The sequence below is a fragment of the Canis aureus genome, chromosome 11 (assembly GCF_053574225.1).
Source record: "Canis aureus isolate CA01 chromosome 11, VMU_Caureus_v.1.0, whole genome shotgun sequence".
Lineage (NCBI taxonomy): Eukaryota > Metazoa > Chordata > Mammalia > Carnivora > Canidae > Canis > Canis aureus.
The window spans coordinates 27,504,752-27,518,981 of record NC_135621.1 but is presented as its reverse complement, the minus strand read 5'-3'; the positions used below and the strand labels follow the sequence as shown (position 1 = coordinate 27,518,981).

The following is a 14,230-nucleotide window of genomic DNA, read 5'->3' as shown; positions in this document are numbered from 1 at the left end:
GTGTGGCTGGCTTGGTAGAACATGTGACTCTTGATCTCGGGATGGTGAGTTTAAGCCGCACATTGGACATAGAGCTTACTTTAAATAAACGAATAAGTAAAATAAATAAATAAACAAACATAAAATCGTTCAAGCCAAGACAACATGGTTGCTTGGGAAGGGCAATATGGGTTTAATAATCTAATGGGTAATTGTACTAAGTGACCTATAAAGTTCTCTCCAATTCTGAAGTCTATGTCTCCAGACTCTGAGACCTAGAGATCAGTCTAGAACAAACCATTCTTGCCTTTCCCTACTTTACCACCTTGGTCTACTCTATTCCTGCCTCACTACTGCTCTTTGCTCAGCCCCAGACCTCTACTTCACTCAGCCTGTCACTTCCTTCAGGTCTTGGCTCAGATTTCACCTTCTCACTGAGCCTTCCCTGAACCCCTCATTTGAAATAACTGCACTCGGCAGCCCCGGTAGCTCAGCGGTTTAGCGCTGCCTTCGGCCCGGGCCTGATCCTGGAGTCCTGGGATTGAGTCCCACGTCGGGCTCCCTGCATGGAGCCTGCTTCTCCCTCTGCCTGTGTCTCTGCCTCTCTCTCTGTGTCTCTCATGAATAAATAAATAAAATCTTTAAAAAAATAAAAAAATAAAATAACTGCACCTGCCTATCCCTTTTCCTGCTTCATTTTACTCTGTAGCACTAATCATCACCTGGCATGCAGTATAGCTTTTTATTTATTTTTTTAATTACTTGTTTCCGGGCAGCCCTGGTGGCTCAGCGATTTAGCGCCGCCTTCAGCCCAGGGCCTAATCCTCGGGACCCGGGATCGAGTCCCACGTCAGGCCCCCTGCATGGATCCTGCTTCTCCCTCTGCCTGTGTCTCTGCCTCTCTCTCTGTCTCTGAGTCTTTCATGAATAAATAAAAATAAAATCTTAAAAAAAAATTACTTGTTTCCCCTTCTAGAATGCCAGATTCTTGAAAAAAAGGGATTTTTATCTGTTTTGAGCACTGTTGTGTCCTTATCACTTTAGAACAGTGCCTGGCTTGTAGTAGGCACTCAATAAATGGTGTTGAAGAAGTCAACATTTCTTCAACACAAAATCACCGTTGGGTCTGCTTTATGTTCTGGGAATCCAGCTCATTCTGTCAACTTCAGATTTTTTTCACTTGGCTTCCTTACTCTCTGGTGCCTTTTTCTTTTCTTCTCTTTGGATCACAGCACTTTAGGACTAGAAGTCTGAAATCATCCCCTTCATAAGGACTAGAGATCCCGATATCATGTAGTTCATTCATTAATGATAGGAAAGGGGGGAGGGTGGTGATTGACCGTCTCCTTTTCAGACTGTAGCCTTTAAATCTTGCTTGGGTGCCTAGTGCAATGTATACATATCCCTCCATGAATTAAGTCAATAAATATCTGTCTCCTTTATTTTTTTAAAGATTTTATTTATTCATGAGAGACACAGAAAGAGAGGCAGAGACATAGGCAGAGGGAGAAGCAGGCTCCTGGCAGGGAGCCCTATGCAGAACTTGTTCTTGGAACCTCAGGATCACACCCTGAGCCAAAGGCAGACCCTCAACCACTGAGCCACCCAGGCGTGCCTATCTGTCCTCCTTTATGATTTTCCATATCAACCTCTATTTCTTTGGACTTTGATTAAATATTTGTGTTTTTTTCTCTTATTTTTAACTGGCCTTCTGTTTGTCATTTCATGTGTGTATATTTATTTGCCTGGTCAATGGAATTGTAATCCCATGGATAGAGACCAAAATGTATTCATTACAAAACCCAGTCCTGGGAGGCAGTATAATAGTGAAACACTATGCAATAGAATTTTCTGTGATGGTGGAAATATTTTTGTGCAATTGTTAACATTTTCTTTATGTAGTGTGTGTGTGTGTGAGAGTAAAAGATTAATCATATTCTAACTACTCAGAAATAATCAGTAAACATTTGGATATTCATTTCTTTTTTTTAAAAGCTTATTTATTTTTTTAAAGATTTATTTATTTATTTGAGAGAGAGAGAACATGAGTGGGAGGGGCAGAGGAAGAGGAAGAGAGAATCTCAGGCAGATTCCACACTCAGTGCAGTTTAGTTTGGGACTCGATCTCACGACCCCAAAATCACGACATGAGCCAAAACCAAGAGTCAGACACTCAACCAGCTGTACCACTGGGGCATCCCTATTTATTTTTTTATAATCTCCACACCCAACATGGAGCTGAAATTCATGACCCCAAGATCAGACATCGCGTGTGCTTCCAACTGAGCCAGCTAGATGTCCCTGGGCATTCATTTCTTTATTCATTTGTTAATTGTAAATTTTCCAGCTTTTCCACAGTGAGTATCTATGACTTTTTTTTTTAAAGATTTTATTTATTTATTAGAGAGAGGGAGAAGCAGGCTCCATGCAGGGAGGCTGATGTGGGACTTGATTCCAGATCTCCAGGATCACACCCTGGGCCGAAGGTAGCGCTAAACTGCTAAGCTACCAGGGCTGCCCTATCTATGACACATAACCAGAAAAAATATTAGTGGATTTGATTTTTTTTTTTTTTGGTGTGTGTGGTTTATTTTTGTTTTGAGATTCAAGAATAGGTAGAAAATGGTTTAGGCAAATAAACAGGATGGTAAACTTTGGTAGTTGAGTTAAAGTTCATTTTTTAAAATAAATGTATATTGCAGAATGCAAATGTATTTAATTTTATGAAGTTTGTATATTCTTTAAAAGTTGCTGCAACTTTTATTTTTGTAAATTATATATTTTATTCATATTGATTCACATAATACAAGCATATTATATTTATCCATATTGAAAAGAACCAAATACTTGAGGGAAAGTTATAGGAAAATTTTGCTAATGTATATAAGCCATTAGGAAAAGCACATTTTAACAACCCAAGATATGTCATTTAGGAACTCGAAAGTACAAACTAAAATATTTATTATACAAAATTTAAGAAGTAAATCTGGAAGTTTACCGATACAAGAAATTCTAAAAACTTTGATAAAATGAACAGTTATGACCTAGTGAAGGGACCTTGAGTTTATAGATTTACTTGGCCACTGTGGCCAGAAAGACACAACAAATGCATGAGGGATTGTTCAGAAATGTTTTGGAAATAAAACAGAAAATATTCTATCCTTATTTTAAATAAATACTTGGAAATGGCTCTAAGTACTTTGTACTTTTCTGGTAGAATATAGATTCTTTTAGTTTCTAGAAAAGGACAAGTAATAAGCATGAGAGCCCTTATCATTACCTAACATTGTTTATAAATTACTGTGTAATTTATTAAATTACATTAATAATTGTTATTTGACATTATGGATTCATTTGACCATTTCTCTGAGCTACCCACGTGCCACTAAAGATTTTATTTTTAAGTAATCTAAAACTGGCTCAGTCGGTAGAGCATGTGACTCTTGATCTCAGAGTCATGAGTTCGAGCCCCACATTGAGCATAGAGCTTCCTTTAAAAATAAATAAATAAATAAAGGGATCCCTGGGTGGCGCAGCAGTTTGGCGCCTGCCTTTGGCCCAGGGCGCGATCCTGGGGACCCAGGATCAGATCCCACGTAGGGCTCCCGGTGCATGGAGCCTGCTTCTCCCTCTGCCTGTGTCTCTGCCTCTCTCTCTCTCTCTCTCTCTGTGTGACTATCATAAATAAATGAAGGAAAAAAAAAAAAAAAGCATGTGAGATAGGTTATATTGTTGTTGCCCATCTTTGGAAAATATTGTCTCTACATTAAATATGTGTAACTGTGCTGGGGTGCTAAATACTTTCTCAGTACTTTATTGTAAATTACTGAGCAGGAAACAGGCTATGAGAGATTAAATATTTTACCCAAAGACCACACAGCTAAGTGCCAGAACAGGGTGTCAAACCCAGGACTTCTTGCTCCCATTGTACCATGTATATATAAGGTGAACATAGATTTCTTCTCCAAATCCAAAAATACTAAAGGTGCATTCATGTCACTTGGCAAATATGTATTGAATCTCTATTACATATTAAATGCTGAAGAGGATTCAGGCTTTAAGGAGCTTCCAGTTTAGTAGAGTTAAGGTAGACACAACTAGTTAAAAATGAGAGAAATGTAAGTGTGCGGCATTAGATAGGTACGAGGAAATGTTGAGAGGACTATAGAAAGCATCACAGATGTGGTATTTGAGCTGAGGACTGAAAAATGGATAGAATCAGGACATTGGTAAATGGGAGGTGGCCTTTGAAGCAGGAAACAATATGAATCCAGATCTGGAAACATGTTGAGGTAGCAGTGAGAGGTGCAGGTGGCTGAAGCATAGGATATGTGCAGAGAAAATATGAGCTGACTCAGAAGGTAGATTGCGGGCCACTGAAGAAGGTGAGGGAACCCTGTAATTAGAGCTATGCTTCAGTGGAGATTAATCCAGTGTTTATTTAACATGAATGGAGAGAGAGTCTAAAGACATAGAAAACTCCAGGAGATTTACAGTAGCCCAGAAAAGGGTCAGTGAGGGTCTGGATTAAAGTAGTGGAGATAGAGATACTTAGAGATTCTTTTAAACATAAAATCATGGGGCACCTGGGTGGCTCAGTGGTTGAGTGCCTTTGGCTCAGGTCGTGATCCTGGGGTCTTGGGATTGAGTCCTGCTTGGGCTCCCTGCATGAAGCCTGCTTCTCCCTCTGCCTGTGTCTCTGCCTCTCTCTCTGTGTGTCTCTCATGAATAAATAAATAAAATCTTAAAAAAATAAAATCAGGGGATCCCTGGGTGGCTTAGTGGTTTAGCGCCTGCCTTCAGCCCAGGGCCTGATCCTGGAGACCTGGGATCGAGTCCCTGCATGGAGCCTGCTTCTCCCTCTGCCTGTGTCTCTGCCTATCTCTCTTTGTGTCTCTCATGAATAAATCTTTTTAAAAATAATAATAAAATAAAATAAATAGACTTTGTAACTGATTCAGTATGAAAGTAAGACAAAGGAGCCAGAAATTACTAAAAGCTTAGACTCTGAGAGTCTTAGAAGAAGATATAGGAAAATCAAAAAAGAATCATCTGGGATAGAATAAAAATAGATTCGTTTGAGAAGAACATATTTAGATGTGATTAAGTCAGCTAAAGCCATCCAGCAGGAAGTTGGAAATCTCCAGTGTTGCCATGGCTAGAGGTAGAGGTTTGTGGCATATCTGTACAGCAGTGATAGCTAAATCCCCTAGGAACAGGAATGGAGGGGATCCCTGGGTGGCGCAGCGGTTTGGCGCCTGCCTTTGGCCCAGGGTGCGATCCTGGAGACCCGGGATCGAATCCCACATCGGGCTCCCGGTGCATGGAGCCTGCTTCTCCCTCTGCCTATGTCTCTGCCTCCCTCTCTCTCTCTCTGTGACTATCATAAATAAAAAAAATAAATAATAAAAAAAAAAGGAACAGGAACGGATTCCCCAGTAGGAAACCATTAGGAGTGGATTGAAAAAAGCCTGATTTGAGGAATGTCTTTTTTGGGGGCCTGGGAGAAGAAGAGTCAGCAAAGAAACAGTTAAGTAGAGAAAGAAAACCAGTGTGATCAGTACCCTCAGAGTCATAGAACAATTTCAAGAAACCAGGTAAGTCAGCAGAATCAAATGCTGCAGGGAGTTTAAGGAAATGAAGCCAAAGGAAGAGGATTCCATATGGTGACAAGGAAACCACTGGAGACCTCAGAAAGTCTGGGTGCAAAGAGAGGAAGCTAGGGGGAAAAAGCCTAAGGAGCAAGCTGGCTGAAGAGGTGTGGTTGCAGAATTCAACTCTGCCTTTGAAAATGTGCCACAGAGAGGAAGAAGAGCTGGAAAGGTAGGAGGGTTGAGGGATCCAAGTTGCTTTTGTTTGGGTGTGTTGTAATTAAGGATGCAGATGATCCGAGCATGTGCAGTGCACTTGAAGCCAGCAGAGGGGAGCTGGAGATGTGGTAAGGGAAATGGTGCGTGGAGGACTTAGCCTGCGAAGGAAGGAAGGCTACTTCTTCCTCTGAGAGAAAGGTGGAAAGAGAAAAGTGAAAAGATGGAGCAATTATATAGGAGGAAGAGGAAGTTAAGGAAGCCTAAGCCAAATGACATCAGCTTCATTAAGGTGGAAACCAGGTCAATAGCTGGGAGGGAGTGAGTAGCAGCAGATAACAGTTGGGGCTCTGAAGAAATGGGGGAAAAGCTTGAATGTTTGAAAACATTAAAGGTAGGTAAATGATAGAAAGTCATTTAGAGAAGAATAAAAGTCACTGAGCAACAGTGAAGATAAATAGCATGGAGCTTGTTTCCTAACTTTGTCCTGGAGTCACGTGGGCAAAGAGGGCAGTGAAAACTTACATGGGGCTTGGCTAGGCAAGAATTTCAGTGGCTAGTTGAAAGTGATAGTGTAATTCCTACAGTGTAGAAGTTTAAAGTGTGTGGGCCTGATTGTTTAAACCAGCAGTATTAAGTATGAGATATAAAGAGCTAACCAGAGACACCTGGGTGGCTCAGCGGTTGAGTGCCTTCGAGTCAGGGTGTGATCCCGGAGTCCTGGGATCAAGTCCCACATTGGGCTCCCTATGGGGAGCCTGCTTCTCCCTCTGCCTATGTCTCTGCCTCTCTCTCTCTGTGTGTCTCTCATGAATAAATACATAAAATCTTAATAAAAAAAAAAAACAACTAACCCAAACCAGTGGATTATCTAATGGAAGGTAGGCCCACCAAAAAACAAACAAACGAACAAAAGATATGGTCCTCCCTAACCCCAACGTTTACAACAGCAGGAGGACAACTCCCCATAACATCTCTGCTGGTATTTCTCTTGGTAATGATGTTGGTCTGAGTGTGATCCAGTTTGCTTGTTCCCATGTTTTCCCCAAGTTTTTGATTCAATTTTAGGTTGGAATAGTGGAAATAGGAGACTTAGCTTCTGCTCTGGATGTGCCACATGTTTATGGTATGACTATAAGTCTTTTGACCTCTTTGGCCTCAGTTTCTTTTTTCTGAAAATAAATGAGCAGGACATAACTCAAAAGATTCTTCTAGGGATGCCTGGATGGCTCAGTGGTTGAGCATCTGCCTTTGGCTCAGGTTGTGGTGCTGGGGTCCTGGGATTGAGTCCTGCATCAGGCTCCCTCAGAGAGCCTGTTTCTCCCTCTGCCTATGTCTCTGCCTTCTCTATCTGTCTCTCATGAATAAATAAAGAAAATCTTAAAAAAAAAAAAAAGGTCCTTTTAACTGTCATTCATGACTGTCATTCATGGCTGTGCTTAGTGCATTTGCGCTGTACATGGTATTGAAGAAGCTAATCTCTAAATACAGGTGCAGGTCTGTTAGAGAAATTCATTTGTTTGTATAATACGAGAATTTTCTCCTGATTTATCTGCTTAATTTGTCTGCAAAAATTGGTGTTTCTTAATCCAGCTGCTTATATTATGTTTTAACCTGGTCTCCACTGGCTCCATACCCCAAGCCAAGGAGTTTTGTTCCTACAGGTAGGTTCATGGTCTTCCCTGGAGATTGTGCTGCACAATTGCCAATGACTGCTGTACTGGTCAGTGTGGGATAGAGGGTCAGCTTGTGACACAGGTGAGGTGCTTAACTCTGAGCTCTGGTTACTTGGCAGAATGATAAACAATAAATACAGTATTTCTTCTTTCATTGGTACCTCCATCCACTCACTGCCATAAGTAAGCAGGAACAGATTGCCATACTTTAGAGTAATTATGTAGGTATATTCTTATCTGCAAATGAGAAATTCCCAGTAATTATTTAAATAGTCTGGCTGAATAAATAAAGTAGTTTGTTGATCTCTGTAGTTTACCTATATGAGGAATAGGGACTTTGTTAACTGTCTTGTTCCTTTTAAGTGCCATAAGCTCCTAAGTTAATATAACACTTTAAATATAAATTTCTCAGGGGGCACTTATTGACAGTCCTCAAGGAGCTTTATTTCCTCAAAAACTTGTGTCGCTATTTTTCAAAGCTACTCAAGTTGCAATTGCAGCTAGCTAACCATTATTTGTTTTATTCCTGAAGGGGTTGTTGCCCCCCACCCCTGGTACTGGTACTGACAGAAGGTCCGTGTAGTACCTTGCTTTTGCTTTCCTTATCATCATCTGGGTATTGCCAGGCTGTAAATCTTAGGTGAATGCTCCTGGAAGGGCTCAGGGAAGTGGTCAGACTGCCTCAGATGATGAATTGTTTTGTGGAAAGACCTAGAGTGGCTGAGCATGGGTCAGAAGTCTGTATAGGAGAGCTGCACTTAACTGGAACTGCTGGGTGAGGTTTCTGTTTCCCTGCTCTGTGTTTCCACAGTCTGTGCTCTGCCTTGCACAGTCACACCTGTTGCCTAAAGGAGCACCCTCTCTTAAAGGGTCACAAAGAAAACATGGACTCAGGGATGGGAGAGAGCAGTCTAAGCTATAAGCCTGCGGCTCAGGAGTGGATAATTAATTACTAGAGTCACCACTCTTCTGCTGATGCCAGTTTGGGGGAAGGTAGTTGAGAAATGTAGTTGATATATAGTGGGTTTTCACTTCATTTGTCTTTGGCACTAAGGGAGATAATGGGAAAAATGAATTTTAAAAAAGATTTGAGAGAGAGAGAGTCCCAAGTAGACTCCCCACTGAGCATAGAGCCTGATATGAGGTTCAATCTCACGACCCATGAGATCATGACCTGAGCCGAAATCACAAGTTTGAGGCTCAACTGAGCCACCCAGGTGCCCCTGATCAGTTGCATATTAAAAGGATTTCTCTAGCCGCAGAATAGAGAATAGATGGGGCGTGGGGCGCAGGGGCAAGACTGGAGGCAGAGATCCCAGTTGAAAGACTTGTAAGAACCATGATGGTGAGAAATGACAGTCCCAACTGGGAAGTAGCAAAGGTTAGAGAGAAAAGGGAAGTTTCAAAAAACAGTAGGAAAGGCTTTATGAATTGAAGTGTGGAGGTGGGAAGATAAAGGAGAAGCCATTTAACCATGAGGCCCAATTCTGGCTGGAGAAAGATGTGGATAGGTTATAAGGTCAGTCGCCTGAGATAGGGACCACCAGAGAAGGGCAGGGTTCACAATGACTTAATTTGAGAGCATGGTATTTCGAGGAATGTGGAGGAGTGTCCCAGTGGGCAGTTGGATATGTCAGCCTGAAATTTGGAGAGAAATGTGTTGTGGAAATGGAAATTGGATCATCTGCCTGTAGGTGTAAATTGAAGCCACGAGAGTCTGTGAGAGTGCAGGGAAGTGGAGAAGGATCTAGGACAGAACAGTAGGGCCTTTTAAGAACTGGCAGGAAGAACTGGGAAAAGAGACTCAGGAGGAGCAGCCAGCAAGGCAGGAGGAGAGAGAACCAAAGGATCACGACCCTTGCACATTCCGTATTGTAAAAATGGAGTGTTGTCACTGGAACTGATGAATATCTGCTGTGGATTGACCTTAGTAAACCAGGCATGTGCTGAGGGCTCTAATACAGCAGAGACATGACAGACAAAGAGAAATGGAAAGAACTAGGCATTAGACATTCATGGTAAAAGTCATCTTAGAAAAAAAATCTAAATGTTAGACTTCCTGGGCAACCCGGGTGGCTCAGCGGTTTGGCGCCTGCCTTCAGCCCAGGGTGTGATCCTGGAAACCCAGGATCGAGTCCCACCCCACGTCAGGCTTCCTGCGTGGAGCCTGCTTCTCCCTCTGCCTGTGTCTGTGCCTCTGTCTCTCTCTGTGTCTCTTTCATGAATAAATAAAGAAAATCTTTAAAAAAAAAAAAAAATAAATAAATGTTAGACTTCCTCATATTCATTTTTCTATTTATATTGATTAAATAGGGGGAACACCTAATCTTTCTTATTCTGTGGCTTTCTGAAGGTCTTTAAATTTTTTTCATGCTTAACTTCGTTTGAATAGGTAATGCATTCAAATACTTCAAAATTCAAAAGGTACAAACGGGTATTAGGTAAAAAGTCCCTCTGCCACCCAATTACTCTTACATGCAGCCTTCTAAATTTTATGTGAAAACTTCCCCGTCTTTAGATAAATGTTTACTATTCTCACTGTTTTGCCTCTTGCTTTTTTCACTTAGCAGTGTATCTTGTGCGTTCTCCATCAGTGCATAAATAAGTGACCCATTCTTTTTAGACAGCTGCACGCTGTTCCATTATAGATGTTATGTAACTTATTTAGTCCCCTACCAGTGGATATTGAGGTTTTCTAATATTTTGCCATCATAAACAATGGCATATGGAGTGTCTTTCTATAGGAGTCATTTTTGTTGAAGTGTAGGATAAATTTCCAGAAGTGGGAATGGCTTGACAAACGAACGGACTTCTAAAAATTTTTATTCGGCTCTGCTTATTAAAGTTCCTGATGCTTAGAAAGCCTGCAGTGAATGGTAGCTATTATTAAGATAAATATGTTATAGATAGTATATTAAATATGTTGTATGATGTGTTATAGATAGAGGAAGAGGGGCACCTGACAAACCTGAGGCAGGGGGTGTGTCGAAGAAGGCTTCCTTGAGGAAGAAATGCCTGGGCTGAGCCTGGAGAATGAGAAGTCAGATAAAGTGGAAGGCCTTACAAGCAGAAGGAGCTCAGCATAGGAACTTACAAGGAGCATGTTGTACATAGGGATCTTCCAGGAGTTTAGTATCCCCTCTTCATACAGTCAACACCTGGCATGGGTCAGTTACTGGCCTAGGTACAGATATAGGGCAAATATATACATATGTAAATTACAGCATAGTATGAAATGAGAAACAGTAGGAGCACATAGAACAATTAGTTTTATCAGAGAAGGGAGGTAGGGGGCATGGACATTGGAAGAGGGAAGGTGTTCTAGGTCACATCTGAACTAGAATTCGAAAGAATGGTCAAAGGGTAGTTTAACCCAGTGGTTCTGAAAGTGTGTTCCCTGGACCACAGCATCAACATCACCTGGGACCTTGTAAGAAAGGAACAGTCTCAGATTCTACTCAGACCTTCAGATTAAAAAATTCAGCCTTTTTAGGGGGTGCCTGGCTGGCTTAATCAGTAGAGCATGCAGCTCTTGATCTTGGGGTTGTAGGTTTGAGCCCCACATTGGGTATAGAGATTACTTAAAAATCTTTTTCTTAAAACAGATTTATTTATTCAAGAGTGAGAGAACATGAGCAGGGTGAAGGGGAGAGGGAGGAGCATACTCCCAGCTGAGCAGGGAGCCAGAGGGCTTGATCCCAGGACCCCAAGATCATGACCTGAGTGGAAGACAGATGCTTAACCAACTAAGCCACCCAGGCACCTCCAAAATAAAATCTTAAAAAAAAAAAAGAAAAAAATCAGCTTTTTTGGGTTTTTAAAAGTCCTCTAGATGATGATTCTGATGCACAACACAGTTTGAGAACCATGGGTTGAGATTATTTAAGGGAAAGCAAAAGGGAACAACATTGTAAAGTTAGGAAGCCCTAAACTCCGCAATATTGCTGAAATGTAGCATGTATTTTTTTTTTTTTTTTAAGATTTTATTTATTTGAGGGATGCCTGGGTGGCTCAGCAGTTCAAGCATCTGCCTTTGGCTCAGGGCGTGATCTTGGAGTCCCAGGATCAAGTCGCACATTGGGCTTCCTGCAGGGAGCCTGCTTCTCCCTCTGCCTATGTCTCTGTCTCTCTCTGTGTGTGTCTCTCATGAATAAATAAATAAAATCTTAAAAAAAAAAGATTGTATGTATTTGAAAGAGAGAGAGAGTGAGAGAGAACGAGCTGGAGGCAAGTGCAGAGAGGAAGAAGCAAACTGTCCCGGGACTCCAGGATCATGACCTGAGCCAAAGGAAGATGCTTAACCTGCTTAACCAACTGAGCCACCTGGGCACCCCTGTATTTTTAAAAAGTGGTTATTTTATATACAAATCTAAGGAAATGAGATAAAACTTTTGCGTTGCATAATCAGCTGAAATCTCTTATCTTGAAATTTTAGTAAAACGGATGCAAGCCCTGTAAGCCCACATTATGTGAGAATGCCAACACCCTCCCCCAGATTTTTCTAATTTAACTCATTTAGACCTCATAACAACTCTATAAAGTATAGATTATAATCCCTATGTTTAGATCTTTTTTTTAATTTTTTTTTTTTTTTTTAATTTATGATAGTCACAGAGAGAGAGAGAGAGGTAGAGACACAGGCAGAGGGAGAAGCAGGCTCCATGCACCGGGAGCCTGACGTGGGATTCGATCCCAGGTCTCCAGGATCGCGCCCTGGGCCAAAGGCAGGCGCTAAACCGCTGTGCCACCCAGGGATCCCCTATGTTTAGATCTTTTATTTGATTTTCCTCAAACCACCTTCATGGCTCTTACAAGTAGGGCTGGCCTTACTGAAGATAGGGAATGGCGAAGATGTTACCCTGCAACAATACAGCTTCAGTTGGGTTTTGGGTTGTCCTTTCCTGAAGAGGCTTCCTGTCTTCACCCTCCAGGCCTCTCCACCCCCAGGCACTCTGAGTGTTAATTCTCATAGGTTGTGGGTCGCTTTGTTCCCAAGGATGTAGCTCCTCACCTTGGTTTTGGACTTCTCTTCCCCTCCTCTTTATGGTTCAAGCGACTTCTAGTTCTGTTCTCTCCTGCCTCCAAATTTCTATTCATTTCTTTTACTAGGCAATTGATAGATCTCTCCTTTCTTCTATGCCTCAGGGTTTACCTTTCACCTTGAAGGAGCTTATCAAAGTATTTTCCGAAACAAAGATAAACCCCCTCTCTAAGAAGTGTTCTGGAGCCAACTATTAAAATAGTAATTCCTGGGATCCCTGGGTGGCGCAGTGGTTTAGCGCCTGCCTTTGGCCCAGGGCGCGATCCTGGAGACCCGGGATCGAATCCCACGTCAGGCTCCCGGTGCATGGAGCCTGCTTCTCCCTCTGCCTGTGTCTCTGCCTTTCTCTCTCTCTCTCTGTGACTATCATAAATAAATAAAAATTAAAAAAAAATAATAATAATAAAAAAATAGTAATTCCTCACTGTACTATAATTATATTGTAAAATTTTAAGTGTAGGGTCATTGGGTTAATTACCTTTCTTCAGATGGCATCATATTAAACTCTAATATTGGGATCCCTGGGTGGCGCAGCAGTTTAGCGCCTGCCTTTGGCCCAGGGCGTGATCCTGGAGACCTGGGATCGAATCCCACGTCGGGCTCCCGGTGCATGGAGCCTGCTTCTCCCTCTGCCTGTGTCTCTGCCTCTCTCTCTGTGACTATCATAAATAAATAAAAATTAAAAAAAAACTCTAATATTAATAATCTGTTATTAACCTAATCTCATACTTTGATTTCTGTTTACAAAGCTGCCACTTTAAAGTAGAAAAAGCAGATTTTTAAAAAATCCAAATCCTCTCCTAAATGATACAGAGTAATTAATTTCATTTTAAAAATTTTCAGAGAGAAGGTTCCTCACAGCATTGTTTTATTGCAGACGTTGCTCCTAGGTGCTTATATGTATCAACAGATGATTAGATTAGTCAGTTACAGAAATATGGCTGTAAAAACTGCATGGTTACTGGGGAAAATGCTGATCATTTAGTGTTCAGTAGAGAAAAATGTTTTAAAATCTGTAATGTTAGAACTGTGCATGTAGGGGATCCCTGGGTGGCTCAGCGGTTTGGTGCCTGCCTTTGGCCCAGGGCGTGATCCTGGAGTCCCCAGATCAAGTCCCAAGTTGTGCTCCTGGTATGGAGCCTGCTGCTCCCTCTGCCTGTGTCTCTGCCTCTCTCTATGTCTATCATGAATAAATAAAATCTTAAAAAAAAAAAAAACTGTGCATGTAGAGAGAAAAACCAAAAGGGAACATAGAAGGGAAGAAAATGATTTATTGGGGGTGGCAGACATGTGGCAGAATTTTGTAAAATTTTGATTTCCATTAATGTTGCATAAGTACAAAACTCAAGAGTGCAGAACTTCCCTTCCCATGAGAAACCCAGTGACTGTTTTTATACAGTAGAGATTTTCCTCTGACCTGAGGCTTAGATTTATCCTGCTAGAGTTTATCATTTGTATTTGTATCTTACTATGGTTTCAGTGGAAAAGAATGATCTTGTGCAAAATGCCCAGAGGTGTTGGAAAGAAGCACTCCTTGGGACGCCTGGGTGCTCAGCGGTTGAGTGTCTGCCTTCAGCTCAGGGCGTGATCTTGTAGTTCTGGGATCGAGTCCCACATTGGGCTCCCTGGGAGGAGCCTGCTTCTCCCTCTGCCTGTGTCTCTGCCTTCTCTCTGTGTCTCTCAGGAATAAATAAATAAAATCTTAAAAAAAAAAAAAAAAGTACTCC

The 14,230-nt window shown here is 41.6% G+C and overlaps 1 protein-coding gene across 9 annotated transcripts in view; it reads left to right on the top strand.

The window, feature by feature from the left end:
• The window catches only part of SGSM3 (small G protein signaling modulator 3), a 43,341-nt gene that overhangs the window by 6,132 nt on the left and 22,979 nt on the right, over nucleotides 1-14,230 (top strand). For 3 of the 9 annotated variants that reach the window (XM_077914403.1, XM_077914402.1, XM_077914401.1), the window contains exon 1: nucleotides 5,589-5,802. The exons of the other annotated variants lie outside the window; for them this stretch is intronic. The gene's annotated coding sequence lies outside the window, so the exon portion shown is untranslated. Of the gene's footprint in view, nucleotides 1-5,588; nucleotides 5,803-14,230 lie in introns of those variants that run through there. 9 annotated transcript variants of the gene reach the window in all.